This window comes from Zophobas morio, unplaced genomic scaffold (genome assembly GCF_036711695.1).
Source record: "Zophobas morio isolate AGI-343-1 ecotype UQ-CSIRO unplaced genomic scaffold, CSIRO_AGI_Zmor_V1 ptg000277l, whole genome shotgun sequence".
Lineage (NCBI taxonomy): Eukaryota > Metazoa > Arthropoda > Insecta > Coleoptera > Tenebrionidae > Zophobas > Zophobas morio.
The window spans coordinates 2,501-21,849 of record NW_026972381.1 but is presented as its reverse complement, the minus strand read 5'-3'; the positions used below and the strand labels follow the sequence as shown (position 1 = coordinate 21,849).

The 19,349-nt window shown below is 26.6% G+C and overlaps 1 long non-coding RNA gene across 1 annotated transcript; it reads right to left on the bottom strand.

Annotated features, from left to right (window-relative positions):
- Positions 1-18,087: 18,087 nt before the first annotated feature.
- LOC135119636 (uncharacterized) lies at positions 18,088-18,773 on the bottom strand. Its single transcript, XR_010278309.1, has 3 exons — positions 18,669-18,773; positions 18,382-18,453; positions 18,088-18,159 (listed from the first exon to the last, which is right to left on the bottom strand). It is a non-coding gene; the product is annotated as an uncharacterized LOC135119636 (long non-coding RNA).
- Positions 18,774-19,349: the final 576 nt, after the last annotated feature.

Sequence of the window (19,349 nt, the reverse complement as noted above, 5' to 3'; positions counted from 1 at the left end):
CTTTGCCAGGGATAGTTGATCGCATTGGATAAGTGTTGCTATAAAGTTATTCCTCATGTCGTTTAAGGTACTGTAATAGTTGATTCAGGTTATAGTTCTGTTTAGGACGCTGTGTAAAGCTTATATTGCCTTTAATAAAAACTTTAAGGATTTTTGGAAGCTTTAGTTGAAAAATTGTTAGGAATTTTTCTCAAAGGTGCATATATCTGGTAGTTCTGCACCCTCTACAATTTGAAACATGCATTTTTGGGCATTTAGGGCAGGTAACCTTTTAATTTTCGCTTTTAGTGCAGGACGTCAACCCTTGAGGGTCATTGCATTTAACGCATATGTACCTTGACTTACAGTATTATTCTGTATATGTCCAAATAATTGACATATATAGCACTGGCCAGTCCTTCCGCTTCTTTTTAGGGGTTCAACCGACACGGCGATATACTCAATACTTTTCAAATTTTAGCTCTTGCTTCGCATTTAATACGCCTTGACAAGTAGAGGTAGGGGTTGTCTTTCCGTTTCAAGGAGCGCATTTTAATTACTTCAGACGGGTTGAACCGTTAAAACATAAGAACCACCTTTACAGTTTCTGTATCCATTCTGCGAAAATTGCTCGGATATCTACTTTAAACTCATTTTCGATAGGTAGCTTGCACCGCAGAGGTTCCAATCTCCAAACTTTCCTCCTCTGAGAACTGCCTTAGCTATGTATCTCTCCTCTAACTTACTTTTTTTTCTTTTATACACCCACTTATTAAAATTTGTTTCCTCTAGGTCTACAATTCTCGAAACTTATTTTAAATCCCTCGTTTAAGCTAAATTCTAAGGGCTTTGTTTACCGAAAAATATTGTAACCCTTGTTAAGCATTGACGACACCACTGTCCAATTTCGTGACCAAAGTGTATTTTATCATTAATCAGTTTGGAGCTTAGTTGCTCTATACATTTAATCAATTATTTTTCTAGCTTGGCGACGCTGTTAAATGGATGACGCCGGCCACTGGAAATAAAACCACGTTCAGAATACCAGAAAATCTCGCTGCTCCACGCTAACTATAGCTTATATAAATAATTTTACTTGATCTTCGCAAAATTATGTGCTTTTTTTACTTATATGTTAACAATCAAGAAGCAAAGGTTTATAAATATAAAGAAATAAATTTTATGATAATACAAAAATGGGTAGAAACGCCCAAAGAGAGCTAACAGAACGGCCACGGCTAGTGAACAATTTTCAATAAGTGTTTAAAATGCAATATGAAATATTACTCATTTAATAATCCCTTAAAGAAGTATAGTTGGTTTCAAAAAAAAAATTGATTAGTTAACAAAGCCTTTTGTCTACTGTAGCACTTTGTTCAAATAATGTTGTGTTTGATAAAAATTGTTTTTCATGAAACGAATGTTTTTCAAAACTTCCTATCCTTTTTAAGTAGAATATTCCAAAACTGAGGTGTTAAATGACAGCTAATTGTCATAAGTTTGAAGAGCAGTATGAAACTATAAGTGCTTGTTTCAACACACTTGTCGACCCCTTTCTTATTGATATATAAATCTTAAAGCCTATTTGCCAAGTGGAAGTAAAAGTGAAGGATGAAGCGAATAAATATTAATTAACCATTACGGTCAACAGTATTGTGAATTGCCGTGTTAAAGTTGGAAAAATTATTTAAATACATAACTCTACGTTTTCACACTTTTTTCATCGGCATATTTTAATCCTAATAGCAGTGTAACTGAATAAATTATGCCGTAAACCACCTCGTGTACTTAATATATTCCAGAACATTTTCAATATAAAAGATTCTCTATATGTATGCATCTCTATTTATAACAAACATTCATGTAGAAAAATTATAAAAAATATTTTTAAATATGCTAAATGGCCTCATGAAGATTATTACTACCAGAACTCTTATTAATTTAGTAATTTAGAAGTCCCTGGAGCGGTGCACTTATCCGTAAAGGCTTCAAGTTTAATTTTTTTTTAACCTCAAAAAAAATTATTGGCGTAACCTATTTTTATTTAATGAATACAAATTTTAAAAAATTCGCATATATATAAGGAAGTAAAACAAAGAAATCTTCTACAATCCAATGTTTTATTTTTCTAATATCAACTTTAAAAGTAATATATAAGACTAAAAAGAATATTTCTAAAAGTAAATACTAACCAGTTACCGTAAAAAAGAAAAACTTACAACGCTTACAAGCTAGAGAGACTCGAAAAAATTTGGGTGCTACTACACTTAATTTCATTTTATTGTAAAAGTCAATATAATTACTAATTTAAAAGTTCTAAAATAAAATTTTATAATAGTAAGCATGAAGGCACATGCTTTACTTTCATGAGTTAAGAAATTGGGGTAATATAATATATGGACTTTTTATTTCCAAAAAATACTAAATTTTCGCACTGATGAAAGATAATTTTGATCGAAGTATATTTAGTTTCTATTATAAGAATGTAAAACAATAAACAACAATTATTACTTTTAATTCCCGTTTCGCTATACTCTTCGTAGTGTTATAATAACTATTAGCCGTAAAAGCTGATAGGATATTTCAGCATTTACAAAATCTCTACCAGCTTATTTAGAGTATATTACTAATTTAAAATATAACTTAATAACTTGATATTATTTTCAGTATCACTTGTCTTAGGTTTAAGAAAAAAATTGAAGGAACTAAAGCCAATAAGAAATTATGTCTTAAGTAATAGATCGATGTTAACTGTTATAGAAAACATACTTATTTGTTATGTCTTTGATAGGCCTCAATAATTTAAATTTTTATCTACCTGAATTTAGCTGAAATAATTGCATAAAAACAGTTTTATCATACTAAGCTTGCATAGTAGATATTTTAAAACCATCTATATGTTTATTATAAAGGTATATAAAAGTCAGGAAGTGAAGCCCCTCCAATGTGGAAAGCATAATTCTATCCAAGTCGTTGAATGAGAGACTCTTTATTTTAAAGTAACGCATCATTTAATAATGATAGTATTAGATTAACTTTTACAATTTTTTAAATTAATAGGGTTGCTACTTGTTCATAGTCAGAGAGCTTTAGATTGCAATTGGGTATATTCCTTTTATAATAAATGTTTAATAAATTATATTATTAATAATAATTAAGTATAGAAGCATGTATATATATCCTAGTTAGAAACGTTTTGGCCTAATAAAAAACTATTATTCTTAAGTATGTTAGCTAACTTAAAAAAAAAATAAATATTTACCTAGTAACTTCATTGGAATTTTGATGGTACTAATGACTCGCCTAAAGACTTGCAAAAGTTTAAATTTATGCTCAACTATTTCTTTAAGATAATTCAGTACTTAATGCATGGCACACATTTACAAATACGGTATAACTGCTAAGTGCTTTCTTATGGGGAGAACATCTTTGAGAGCTTTGGGCCTTCCCAGAACGTACAGCAAAAGCAGAACAGGTAAAAGCAAGGCTTTTGACTCTCTCTGCAATAAAAAAAAAATAAGCGCAGTCCTCGCTTTACTCTCATATAGGTCACGAAATAGTGCTCCTTTTCTGCCTTATTTTAAGTGGAAATATTTTTTTGTGATAAAGTGTTTTAACATGACCGGTAAGACGTCTTCACTGAATTAAATAGTAAAGTTTACTCTATACTTAAAATTTATAAAATTTTATTAGTAAAATATAATATCAAAGAAAAAAGGCTTAAGTAATTATATATTTATTTCTTTATACGAGAAAAACAATGCTGATAATTATCACGTTCGACAGCGCTATTTTATTTTTGGGGAGTACATCTTAAATTTCATATTTTGATTCTTAGAAAAAATTCATTGGCGTTTTAACCACGCACTTGTGCTATAGAATAGAGATATATAGTAAAATTGTAGCCTTCTACTAATTCATAAAATTTTTATAAACAACTAGACACCTTCAGTAAGAAATGCATTATTTATAATAACCTTTACAAATGAAGTTTGCTTACTGTTGTAAGTTTTTAATTTATATAAATATCTTTTTAACTTAAAGGCACCCTGAAGGTGGGGAGTTAAACACAGGTAAATTCTATACAGAAAAACAACTAATTTGACCAGGGCCCCAATGCATCATATTTGGAGGAAATTATCGGTCTTTTCGTTGTATCTGTTCCAAAAAAACATTTGTTTGGGTTCATCGTAAAAAAAGCCATACAACGCAGTACAAAAGAATGCTAGCTATTCAGGAGATTATCAATAATTTTTTAAAGGCACATAGTACCAATATTAAACTACTGCTGCTTTAACAAATTTTAACTTCATTATATAGCGAATGAGTTAAGTTGTAAAAGGTAAACTGTGAACTTGTTTGACTATTTTTTACCTGAATTTTATGAGGTTACTTTTTTTTCAGTTATACTGATGTGTAAACATGAAATGCATTGAGTTTAATAAAACACATTACGCTACGGCATCGTTATAATCAATGAAATTTTTAATGAGGATTTGTTATGGATTGGTAAAAAGGTGCTAAATATCGCAAACCTCAGAAAGAATATCCAAGACGCTAGCATCGTTGTAAATTATTCAACAATATTTTACTCCCCCAAAAATCTAAATAAAAATTACAAATACTTCACTATTATTCATATAAACAATATTTATTCCCGATATAAAAGTTTTATAATTAGAAATATATATTGTTTAGAAGAAAAGTGCATATAATAATAATTTAATTTGTCGAAACTTTAATTTTTTTTATGATACACTCTTTTAGTAGCGATTAACAAAAAAGTTTTAAATAAGAAAAATTTTAGTATAATTTTGTAAAAAAATTATTTAATAAAGTATATTAAGCTTAAAGAATTAAACAGAAAATTTGCATCTAACATTCTTCTTTCATACTATTTATTAATATTATAATTACTATTTGATTAAAATAGTTACTAAATTAGCATTATTTTATAGTAATAATTTATGTATTAAATAATTAGAATGAGTAAAAATAATGAGTAGAAATAAATTTGAGATGAATTTAGTTTAGTTCTTATATAACATAATTTATTAATTAATAAAATTTTATAAATTCAATAATCAATTAGATTGTATATAATAAATTAAAAAGTACACAAGATGAATTTTTTTTTTTTGTGTACTATTTATCAATATTATATTGAAATATAACTTTCAATAAAAAATAAAAAAAAGGATTTTTTAGTTTTATTATATAATTAAAATTTATTACATTATAAAGATCGGTAAACACAAACTTAAGAATTTAATTTAATTTATTATTTTTATAATATTTATTAATGTATAGCTATTAAAAAAATTACTTTAAAGAAAAGACCTTCTTTGTTAATTAAATCTAATTCCATATAAAATAAGTTGTCATAAAGAATTTATAAAAGAATAAATTTGTACACAAGTTATATCTCAGTATTTTCTTTTATACTACTTATATATAATATTATAATAATTATTAATGAATATACTTGAAAAAAAAAGTTTTTTAGTATTATTTATATAATAAAAATAGAAATAAGATTTATAAAGTAAAAAGTAAATACAAACTCAAGTTTGAGTTAAATTTTTTACACTATATTTATTAATATAACAGTGTAATATTAATTAGAATACTTCAAATAAAGCCTCTTAGTATTATTTTATAAAAAAATATATAAATAGTTATAAAAATTAATGAAAGAGAGTGAAGGAAGTTCACACATTTACACTATTTATTAATAGCGATTAACTAAAAAACTTTAACTACTGAATTTATAGAAGTATTGGTTTCTCACCTTTTATAATTGCACTTAGAGTATTTTAAATTAAATAAAATTGAACAACGAAGAGTTGCTTAAAAATAGCTTACACACTAAATTATAAGATCATTATTTTTTTATAAATCATTGTGTGCTAATAAATGAATTTATAACTTACTAACTTGTCAAACTTTTATAATTGTCACTGACTTTTATATAGTTTAATAGCTTTGAACAACAAGAAAGTTTTTTTTTTAAACTTTTGATGCGTTTTTACTCTCTGCCTATACATAACTCTATAAAATCATGTGTACTTGAAGTTAGATTGGCAAAGTAATAGTTTGCTTATATACTTAACTGTCCCTTACATTATTCTAAATTAAAATGGTTTACAAAAAGTTTCTTTAAAAACTTTTAAAGCGCGTTTCATTTGAAACTCCTTAATAATAGCTTACTACTACATAGTTTATTATAAATTCATAATTTTTGCTAGTAAGTTAATTTTATAAACAGTAATAGTTAATATACTTGATTGTCACTCACATATCTAATTTAAATAATAATGAACAACGAACAGTATCTTTTTAAAACTTTTGAGGTTGTTTTGTCTCTCCTCTTGATAATAATTTATTTAATAAATGAGTTGTTTTGTATGCTAATAAGCTGGTTTGTAAAATTAATAACATAATCTTCATTAACAGTATTATAGCTTGTTTTCTATCAAAAAGTTTTGATAGCTCAAGTTTTTTAAATATATTTATTTAGCAAAGAGAGTCATTAATTTGTGTTCCAGAAAATTTTTTTAAATTCAATAAATCTTTTTTCTTACGTGTGCTAGTTTTGGGTAAATTAATTTATTACAAACCGTTTTATGGGCTGATGTGCTGGTTTTGGGTATAGAAATTTTTTTATTTATTAATTTAGCCGCTTCCAGCTTGTTCCCTTTTGTGTTTTCTTAATATAATAGACAATCATTTGTATATTTGTTAAAGTTAATTACTTTTTTTTAGTTTACACGCTATCGATAAGTTAACTTAATAAGAAATTCAAGTGTATTGATAAATTTGGTTTACTGTGAAGTAGCAATTATTGAATCTACTTTATTCCATCTTTTCTTTTTAAAGGTTTTAGTAGCGCGAGGTCTAGTTATTTTTTTTTCTTTTAGCTTTGTTATTTTCGTTCTACTGAATGACTTCAATAAAAAAGCAAGATTCGGGAAGTACAGTATTTGAGTATCTGCAACAGAAGGCACAATTCCTATTTGTTTTGAAAAACTTTTTTAATGCCTGCGATCGTTGTACGTAAATCCAATAGCCTATTTCACTTTTTTTTCCATTTTTTCCTAAGCTGATAATAGCTTAAAAAAAATCTCCCAAGCTGAAAAGCAAGCTTTTTAATTAACAGTTAATAGGAAAAATAGTTGTTTTGGAGATTGTATTTTTTATGAGAAAAGCAGAAGTTATTTTTTTAATGTTCCATTTCCGTAACCAAGTCGAAAATAGTTGATTATAATTATAATCAAGTTTATTTAATATTTGTCCCCAATTTACGCTGTCTCTGAATCTCTTCTCGAGAATAACAGGGGATAGCCATTATTGAAAAATGCACACTCGAGAGGGATTGCTATTACGTGCTCTTCGGCAAATATTATAGTCAAAAGTTCATATATCCATATATAATTTTTTATTAAACCTAACTCATAACGCGATATATTTAAAAGTTTAATGCAATGCAATGCTCTACTAAAAACACCGTTGTACTAAATATATGATGACGTAAAAGCAGGTAATAGACTTATTCTAAGTGTTTCGGAGCAAGTAAGGTACAGAAAAAAATTAAAAAATAAACTTCATTAAGAATTATTATGACGTCGCCTTTTATGGTTTATACAGTAAAAACCAGTACCACCAAGTAAAAGATAGCGTAATACGTACTAAAAATGTTTATTTAATATCCCTACCCCACTATAGTGAGATCAGGAGATAGTTTCAGTATTAATACTCGTCGTTTAAGTAGATTCTGGCTTACTTGGTGTAGGGCACTTAGTTTGAAAAGAATCATTAAAGATTTCTAGGTTTCCTTCAAAAGTGCAGTTTCCGTTAACAAAGCTTAATTCATTGTAGAGCACCCGCGAGCAGCAAAGAAAATTTTGGTCAAGTATTAATTTGCTTGTAATTTTTAAAGGTAGTTAAAAAAATTTTGTAAAAATGCAATACTAAGGAATAGTAAATTACATGCCATGAGGGTACCAAGAAGCCGCAAAAGCTTTAGCCCCAATCTCAGTTAGAGGATTTCCTGCAAGGTCCCTAATGGTTATGTAAAAGATAAATATTAACTAATATACTTAACAGGAGGAACACCTGAAACAGCGCCGTTGCCCCGATAGGTCTTATAATATAAGCCGTTTTACTAAAATTATTTCTAACACGCATTTAATAATGGTCTTTAATAAGCTGATTAGACTGGCAAACTGTGCGAAACATCGGCTTACGCGGTTTATTTAAATATTACAAACAGAAAGTTTTTGACGGAACCACTAAACTAAACGTTTAGGAAACTATTGGAAAAAGTATAATATGAAAGATGCCTTCAAAAGCAACACAACATGATATGTATATGCAAGAAAAAAACTAAAAAATATGCTAAAACGTATAGAAACAAGATCCCTAAAAGTATATAAAAAGATAAGAAGTTTAAAATTAAAATAAATTGTAAGGTATGTTACCACACCTTAATTAATAGTTATGTAAAAAAAAAAGTACAAATAGAGAGTTATAATGGTATTACTAAAGAAAAAAAATGTAATGCATAAAATAGGCGAAGACTGAAGTAAAAATGGGTAGCATAGAAAGTGCAACATAGCTCCTATAATCGGTTTATTGTTATCTTAGAATAATAGAGCTTCCAAATTAAGGTGCCTTATAAAACTTTCCTCAAGAGGAGTAACGAATAGAATAAATAACTTACAGTTCCGTCAATGCAATGAGATGAATAAACGAATCGGCTTCAATTGATTTTATTTTGTTATTGGTTATGTTTCTAGATATAATATTTTATTATCATTGCAAAAAGATATAAAAAATACTAAACACGATTATTAAGACTATTAATAATATTATAAGTAACTATATAATGTTAGTAAGCGGCGAACAATTTATGATTTATGAATAAAATGAATGAACCGAATATTATAAAATAATATATTTTATGATAGGATCATAATTATAAGCTTACAACAAAGTCAAATTAGGGAGGCCATAGAACATCCCTTTGATGATGGAGGTAAATTGGTTAGAACCTAAATTCCTTATAGTTTTTATTAGTGGTAATATTAGAAGAAAAATTAAAAATAAGTATGGTAATAATTAAGTTTAAAATGCATCCATTTGGTACTATCATATTAGTAAAAAAAAGAAATATATGGCAAAAAGAAGGACTCAGAAATAATTTAGTCTAGCTAACGAAAAGGGTTGTAGTTGAAATAGATTAGCAAGGTAATGACTTTATAGATATCAATTAGCTTATGGTAAAACCCCAAGCGTTTAAATAAAGAATAAGAGTCTTACAGTTCAGTCAAGGCAATGAGCTGTGAAAACGAATAGTCTTCAATTGATTTTATTTTGTTATTCAATAAAGTTCTACAAGTGATATGTTAATAACATTGCAATAGGATATAAGAATTACTAAACACGTTTATTAAGACTCTTATAATATTATAAGGAAGTAACTATATAATTTATCGAGTAAGCAGCGAACATTTTATGATTGTTTCGAGTAGCATAAGTGAAAGAAATATTGTTATATACTAAGATATTTTATGATTAGATCATAATTATGGTCTTACAAATGATTCAATTTACGGAGACCAGAAAACATTTCTTTGCTAATGGAGGTAAGTTGGTTAAAACCTATATCCCTAGTAGTTTATGTCAGTAGTAAAATTAGAAGCCAAATTAATTATAAGTATGGTAATAATTAAGCTTAAAATCCATCCATTTGGTCCTTTAACATTAGTTCAAAACAATATTTATAGGAAATATGATAACTCAGAAAAAAATAAATTCTAGCTAAAGAAAAAAGTTGTAGTTGAAATAGATTAGCAAGATAATGCCTCTATAGTTTATCAATTAGCTTATGGAATAACCCCAAGCGTTTTAATAAAGAATAAGAATCTTACAGTTCAGTCAAGGCAATGAGATGTGAAAACGAATCGTCTTCAATTGATTTTATATTGTTATTCCATAAAGTTCTACAATTAATATGTTAATAACATTGCAATAGGATATAAGAATTACTAAACACGATTATTATGACTCTTATAATATTATAAGGAAGTAACTATATAATTTATCGAGTAAACTGCAAACATTTTATGATTGCTTCGAGTAGCATGGGTGAGCAGAATATTATTATAAAATAGTATATTTTATGATTGGATCATAATTATGGCCTTACAAATGAGTCAAATTACGAAGGCCAGAGAACATTCTTTTGCTGATGGAGGTAAACTGGTTAGAACCTAAATGCCTTAAAGTTTACGTCAGTAGTTTTAATAGTAACAAAATTAAAAATAAGTATCATAATAATTAAGCTTAAAACCCATCCACTTGGCTATTTAATATTAGTGAAAAAAAATATATATAGCAAATATGGAAACTCATAAAAAATTAAACTCTAGGTAACGGAGAGAGGTGTATTGAAATAGATTATCAAGGCAATGCCTTTAAAGTTTATTAATTTGCTTATGGAATAACTCCCAAACGTTTTAATAAAGAATAAGAATCTTACAGTCCAGTCAAGGCAATGAGATGTGAAAACGAATCGTCTTCAACTGATTTTATTTTGTTATTCCATAAAGTTCTACAAGTAATATGTTAATAACATTGCAATAGGATATAAGAGTTACTAAACACGATAATTATGACTTTTATAATATTATAAGGAAGTAACTATATAATTTATCGAGTAAGCAGCGAACATTTTATGATTGCTTCGAGTAGCATAAGTGAAAGTAATATTGTTATATACTAAGATATTTTATGATAGGATCATAATTATGGCCTTACAATGAAGTCAAATTACGGAGACCAGAAAATATTTCTTTGCTGATGAAGGTAAGCTGGTTAGAACTTAAAATCCTTAAAGTTTACGTCAGTAGTAATATTAGAAGCAAAATTAATAATAAGTATGTTAATTAAAATCCATTTTTTTGGTCATTTAACATTAGCTCAAAAAAATATAAATAGGAAATATGAAAACTCAGAAATAATTGAATTCTAGCTAATGAAAAGGGCTGAAGTTGAAATAGATTAGCAAGGTAATGCCTCTAAAATTTATCATTTAGCTTATGGAATAACCCCAAACGTTTTAGTAAAGAATAAGAATCTTACAGTTCAGTCAAGGCAATGAGATGAGAAAACGAATAGTCTTCAATTGATTTTATTTTATTACCGATTAAGTTTCTACAAGTGATATGTTAATAACATTGCAATAGGATATAAGAATTACTAAACACGTTTATTAAGACTCTTATAATATTATAAGGAAGTAACTATATAATTTATAGAGTAAGCTGCGAACATTTTATGATTGATTAGAGTAGCATGGGTGTGCAGAATATTATTATAAAATAGTATATTTTATGATTAGATCATAATTATGGCCTTACAAATGATTCAAATTACGAAGGCCAGAGAACATTTTTTTGCTGATAGAGGTAAGTAGGTTATGACCTAAATCCCTTAAAATTTATGTCAGTAGTAATATTAGAGGTAAAAATTAATAAGTATCATAATAATTAAGCTTAAATCCATCCATTTGGTCCTTAAATATTAGTGATAAACAATATATATAGGAAATATGAAAGCTCAGAAAAAATTAAATTCTAGCTAACAAAAAAAGCTGTAGTTGAAAAAGGTTAGCAAGGTAATGCCTCTAAAATTTATCAATTATTTTATGGAATAATCTAAACAAGCGTTTTAAGAAAAAATAAGAATCTTACAATTTCTTTAATGCGATGAGGTGAGAAAACAAATTGTCTTCAACTGATTTTATTTGAATATTCCATAAAGATCTTAAATTAATAAGTTAATAACATAGTTATAAAATTTAAAATATAGCGAACACGATTATTAAGACTCAATAATATTATAAGTAACTATTTAATTTTAGTAAGCGATGAACAATTTATGCTTTATTTGAATAACATGAGTGAATAGAATATTATATAATAAAATATTTTATGATAGGATCATAATTAGGGCCTTACAAATAAGTCAAATTATGAATGCCAGAGAACATTCCTTTGCTGATGGAGGTAAGTTGGTTAGAACCTATATCCCTTGTATTTTATGTCAGTAGTAATATTAGAAGAAAAATTAAAAATAAGTATGGTAATAATTAAGCTTAAAATGCATCCATTTAGTACATTCATATTAATGAAAAATATATATATATGGCAAACAGAAGAACTCAAAAAAAATTAAGTCTAGCTAACGAAAAAAGTTGTAGTTGAAATAGATTAGCAAGATAATGCCTCTATAGTTTATCAATTAGCTAATGGAATAACCCCAAGCGTTTTAATAAAGAATAAGAATATTACAGTCCAGTCAAGGCAATGAGATGTGAAAACGAATAGTCTTCAATTGATTTTATTTTGTTATTCAATAAAGTTCTACAATTAATATGTTAATAACATTGCAATAGGATATAAGAGTTACTAAACACGATTATTAAGACTCTTATAATATTATAAGGAAGTAACTATATAATTTATAGAGTAAGCTGCGAACATTTTATGATTGATTAGAGTAGCATGGGTGAGCAGAATATTATTATAAAATAGTATATTTTATGATTGGATCATAATTATGGCCTTACAAATGATTCAAATTACGGAGACCAAAGAACATTCTTTTGCTGATAGAGGTAAGTAGGTTATGACCTAAATCCCTTAAAATTTATGTCAGTAGTAATATTAGAAGCCAAATTAATTATTAGTATGGTAATAATTAAGCTTAAAATACATCCATTTAGTCCTTAAATATTAGTGATAAACAATATATATAGGAAATATGAAAGCTCAGAAAAAATTAAATTCTAGCTAACAAAAAAAGCTGTAGTTGAAAAAGGTTAGCAAGGTAATGCCTCTAAAATTTATCAATTATTTTATGGAATAATCTAAACAAGCGTTTTAAGAAAAAATAAGAATCTTACAATTTCTTTAATGCGATGAGGTGAGAAAACAAATTGTCTTCAACTGATTTTATTTGAATATTCCATAAAGATCTTAAATTAATAAGTTAATAACATAGTTATAAAATTTAAAATATAGCGAACACGATTATTAAGACTCAATAATATTATAAGTAACTATTTAATTTTAGTAAGCGATGAACAATTTATGCTTTATTCGAATAACATAAGTGAATAGAATATTATATAATAAAATATTTTATGATAGGATCATAATTAGGGCCTTACAAATAAGTCAAATTATGAATGCCAGAAAACATTCCTTTGCTGATGGAGGTAAGTTGGTTAGAACCTATATCCCTTGTATTTTATGTCAGTAGTAATATTAGAAGAAAAATTAAAAATAAGTATGGTAATAATTAAGCTTAAAATGCATCCATTTAGTACATTCATATTAATGAAAAATATATATATATGGCAAACAGAAGAACTCAAAAAAAATTAAGTCTAGCTAACGAAAAAAGTTGTAGTTGAAATAGATTAGCAAGATAATGCCTCTATAGTTTATCAATTAGCTAATGGAATAACCCCAAGCGTTTTAGTAAAGAATAAGAATATTACAGTCCAGTCAAGGCAATGAGATGTGAAAACGAATCGTCTTCAATTGATTTTATATTGTTATTCCATAAAGTTCTACAATTAATATGTTAATAACATTGCAATAGGATATAAGAATAACTAAACACGATTATTAAGACTCTTATAATATTATAAGGAAGTAACTATATAATTTATAGAGTAAGCTGCGAACATTTTATGATTGATTAGAGTAGCATGGGTGAGCAGAATATTATTATAAAATAGTATATTTTATGATTGGATCATAATTATGGCCTTACAAATGATTCAAATTACGGAGACCAAAGAACATTCTTTTGCTGATAGAGGTAAGTAGGTTATGACCTAAATCCCTTAAAATTTATGTCAGTAGTAATATTAGAAGCCAAATTAATTATTAGTATGGTAATAATTAAGCTTAAAATACATCCATTTAGTCCTTAAATATTAGTGATAAACAATATATATAGGAAATATGAAAGCTCAGAAAAAATTAAATTCTAGCTAACAAAAAAAGCTGTAGTTGAAAAAGGTTAGCAAGGTAATGCCTCTAAAATTTATCAATTATTTTATGGAATAATCTAAACAAGCGTTTTAAGAAAAAATAAGAATCTTACAATTTCTTTAATGCGATGAGGTGAGAAAACAAATTGTCTTCAACTGATTTTATTTGAATATTCCATAAAGATCTTAAATTAATAAGTTAATAACATAGTTATAAAATTTAAAATATAGCGAACACGATTATTAAGACTCAATAATATTATAAGTAACTATTTAATTTTAGTAAGCGATGAACAATTTATGCTTTATTTGAATAACATAAGTGAATAGAATATTATATAATAAAATATTTTATGATAGGATCATAATTAGGGCCTTACAAATAAGTCAAATTATGAATGCCAGAAAACATTCCTTTGCTGATGGAGGTAAGTTGGTTAGAACCTATATCCCTTGTATTTTATGTCAGTAGTAATATTAGAAGAAAAATTAAAAATAAGTATGGTAATAATTAAGCTTAAAATGCATCCATTTAGTACATTCATATTAATGAAAAATATATATATATGGCAAACAGAAGAACTCAAAAAAAATTAAGTCTAGCTAACGAAAAAAGTTGTAGTTGAAATAGATTAGCAAGATAATGCCTCTATAGTTTATCAATTAGCTAATGGAATAACCCCAAGCGTTTTAGTAAAGAATAAGAATCTTACAGTTCAGTCAAGGCAATGAGATGTGAAAACGAATAGTCTTCAATTGATTTTATTTTGTTATTCAATAAAGTTCTACAATTAATATGTTAATAACATTGCAATAGGATATAAGAGTTACTAAACACGATTATTATGACTCTTATAATATTATAAGGAAGTAACTATATAATTTATCGAGTAAACTGCAAACATTTTATGATTGCTTCGAGTAGCATAAGTGAAAGAAATATTGTTATATACTAAGATATTTTATGATAGGATCAAAATTATGGCCTTACAATGAAGTCAAATTACGGAGACCAGAAAATATTTCTTTGCTGATGAAGGTAAGCTGGTTAGAACTTAAAATCCTTAAAGTTTACGTCAGTAGTAATATTAGAAGCAAAATTAATAATAACTATGTTAATTAAAATCCATTTTTTTGGTCATTTTACATTAGTCCAAAACAATATATATAGGAAATATGAAAACTCAGAAATAATTGAATCCTAGCTAACTAAAAAGGCTGTAGTTGAAATAGAGTATCAAGGCAATGCCTTTAAAGTTTATTAATTTGCTTATGGAATAACTCCCAAACGTTTTAATAAAGAATAAGAATCTTACAGTCCAGTCAAGGCAATGAGATGTGAAAACGAATCGTCTTCAACTGATTTTATTTTGTTATTCCATAAAGTTCTACAAGTAATATGTTAATAACATTGCAATAGGATATAAGAGTTACTAAACACGATAATTATGACTTTTATAATATTATAAGGAAGTAACTATATAATTTATCGAGTAAGCAGCGAACATTTTATGATTGCTTCGAGTAGCATAAGTGAAAGTAATATTGTTATATACTAAGATATTTTATGATAGGATCATAATTATGGCCTTACAATGAAGTCAAATTACGGAGACCAGAAAATATTTCTTTGCTGATGAAGGTAAGCTGGTTAGAACTTAAAATCCTTAAAGTTTACGTCAGTAGTAATATTAGAAGCAAAATTAATAATAAGTATGTTAATTAAAATCCATTTTTTTGGTCATTTAACATTAGCTCAAAAAAATATAAATAGGAAATATGAAAACTCAGAAATAATTGAATTCTAGCTAATGAAAAGGGCTGAAGTTGAAATAGATTAGCAAGGTAATGCCTCTAAAATTTATCATTTAGCTTATGGAATAACCCCAAACGTTTTAGTAAAGAATAAGAATCTTACAGTTCAGTCAAGGCAATGAGATGAGAAAACGAATAGTCTTCAATTGATTTTATTTTATTACCGATTAAGTTTCTACAAGTGATATGTTAATAACATTGCAATAGGATATAAGAATTACTAAACACGTTTATTAAGACTCTTATAATATTATAAGGAAGTAACTATATAATTTATAGAGTAAGCTGCGAACATTTTATGATTGATTAGAGTAGCATGGGTGAGCAGAATATTATTATAAAATAGTATATTTTATGATTGGATCATAATTATGGCCTTACAAATGAGTCAAATTACGAAGGCCAGAGAACATTTTTTTGCTGATAGAGGTAAGTAGGTTACCACCTAAATTCCTTAAAATTTATGTCAGTAGTAATATTAGAAGCCAAATTAATTATTAGTATGGTAATAATTAAGCTTAAAATACATCCATTTAGTCCTTAAATATTAGTGATAAACAATATATATAGGAAATATGAAAGCTCAGAAAAAATTAAATTCTAGCTAACAAAAAAAGCTGTAGTTGAAAAAGGTTAGCAAGGTAATGCCTCTAAAATTTATCAATTATTTTATGGAATAATCTAAACAAGCGTTTTAAGAAAAAATAAGAATCTTACAATTTCTTTAATGCGATGAGGTGAGAAAACAAATTGTCTTCAACTGATTTTATTTGAATATTCCATAAAGATCTTAAATTAATAAGTTAATAACATAGTTATAAAATTTAAAATATAGCGAACACGATTATTAAGACTCAATAATATTATAAGTAACTATTTAATTTTAGTAAGCGATGAACAATTTATGCTTTATTTGAATAACATAAGTGAATAGAATATTATATAATAAAATATTTTATGATAGGATCATAATTAGGGCCTTACAAATAAGTCAAATTATGAATGCCAGAAAACATTCCTTTGCTGATGGAGGTAAGTTGGTTAGAACCTATATCCCTTGTATTTTATGTCAGTAGTAATATTAGAAGAAAAATTAAAAATAAGTATGGTAATAATTAAGCTTAAAATGCATCCATTTAGTACATTCATATTAATGAAAAATATATATATATGGCAAACAGAAGAACTCAAAAAAAATTAAGTCTAGCTAACGAAAAAAGTTGTAGTTGAAATAGATTAGCAAGATAATGCCTCTATAGTTTATCAATTAGCTAATGGAATAACCCCAAGCGTTTTAATAAAGAATAAGAATATTACAGTCCAGTCAAGGCAATGAGATGTGAAAACGAATCGTCTTCAATTGATTTTATATTGTTATTCCATAAAGTTCTACAATTAATATGTTAATAACATTGCAATAGGATATAAGAGTTACTAAACACGATTATTATGACTCTTATAATATTATAAGGAAGTAACTATATAATTTATAGAGTAAGCTGCGAACATTTTATGATTGATTAGGGTAGCATGGGTGAGCAGAATATTATTATAAAATAGTATATTTTATGATTGGATCATAATTATGGCCTTACAAATGATTCAAATTACGGAGACCAAAGAACATTCTTTTGCTGATAGAGGAAAGTATGTTATGACCTAAATCCCTTAAAATTTATGTCAGTAGTAATATTAGAAGCCAAATTAATTATTAGTATGGTAATAATTAAGCTTAAAATACATCCATTTAGTCCTTAAATATTAGTGATAAACAATATATATAGGGAATATGAAAACTCAAAAAAAATTAAATTCTAGCTAACGATAAGGGCTGTAGTTGAAATAGATTAGCAAGATAATGCCTCTATAGTTTATCAATTAGCTAATGGAATAACTCCAAGCGTTTTAATAAAGAATAAGAATCTTACAGTCCAGTCAAGGCAATGAGATGTGAAAACGAATCGTCTTCAATTGATTTTATTTTGTTATTCCATAAAGTTCTACAAGTAATATGTTAATATCATTGCAATAGGATATAAGAGTTACTAAACACGTTTATCAAGACTTTTAATTGTATTACAAAAAGGTCTATAATTTATCTTCTAGGCTATTGATTTTGAGAAGTACGGGGAACAATATACGATTTAATTCCATTAGCATTGGTAAACAGAATATTATTATATAATAAAAATTGCATAATACCATCATAATTACAAACTTACAAATAAGTCAAGCTGGAAAGGCCAGCAAGCTTTTTTTTAGTGATGACGGTGAGAGCGTTATCTTCCAAATTTCTTACAATATTAGTCAGTAATAATTATAATATTAATAAAAAAACTTATCAATGTATAGTTCTAAGTAAATATACCCTTACAATTCTTTTTTTATTATTAGAAAAAATACACTGCAGCTAAAAAAACACATAAATTAAAAAAAAATGTTATCTTGAGAATATTTACGTTTATTCTATAGCTTCTTCTTACTAACTTAAAATAAAGATATACTGGAAATCTTACATGGACGTTACAGAAGTGTGTAATCTCGCTCCCAACGGTGGAAAAGTATCCAAGTTGCACCCTTTTAAATCCCTTTAAAATATGTATGCATTTTCGTAAAGCACGTTATAACATCAAGTATGATGCTAAAAGTTGTACTGAGTAGATACTTAATTATAATCAAAAATATATTATTAATAAAAACATTTACTAGTTCTGACTTTAAATTATGATCATTAATATTATGGTCTTATGGGTTTTACGTTTACAATATGTCAGCAATATATAAGGCAGGCATGGGTGCTTACATTTCTTCATGGTCGGTGTATACCCCTGGACAATGAGATTCTTGTGTATACTGCGACGAATACACCCATCTCCCTTGAAAAATTAATATGAGTACGGCAAAGAGGCAGCCCACACGCGGCATACTGACAATGATTACCACTTTTGACATTAACTGCTCTTAAATACTTGCAGAATAGTGTTTATGTTAACTGATTAAATTTTTGCGTTCGTTTCTTCATATTTTAACGCAATCTATCACCTCTTCCCTAGTTAATCTGTCTAGAAAAAACGCAAAACTCTCTAATATGTTTAGTTTAATGCTATGAATAATGAAGTAATATTATAAAAACCTTAACCAAATAATAAAAATTATATTTTACTTATTCTTAAAAAAATACTTCTTTGAGTTTATAACTTCGTTTTTTTGTTGAAGAAGAAATAAAGTAATTCAATTTTTATTTATAAAATAAATAATATTTATTTTTTTTGCTTTTTCTAGTTTTCATAAATATTTATAAATAGATATTATTTTAACTTATTATTATTTTTTGTACCACTAAAAATATACATGTAATATTTTATTTTTACATATATATAAGTTTTTTACCAGAATTTTATTAGAAAAAATGAAAATAATAAAGAAAATATATAAAATATTTTTCATTTTAAATAATTACTTTAATAGTGCTTTGATCACAAAT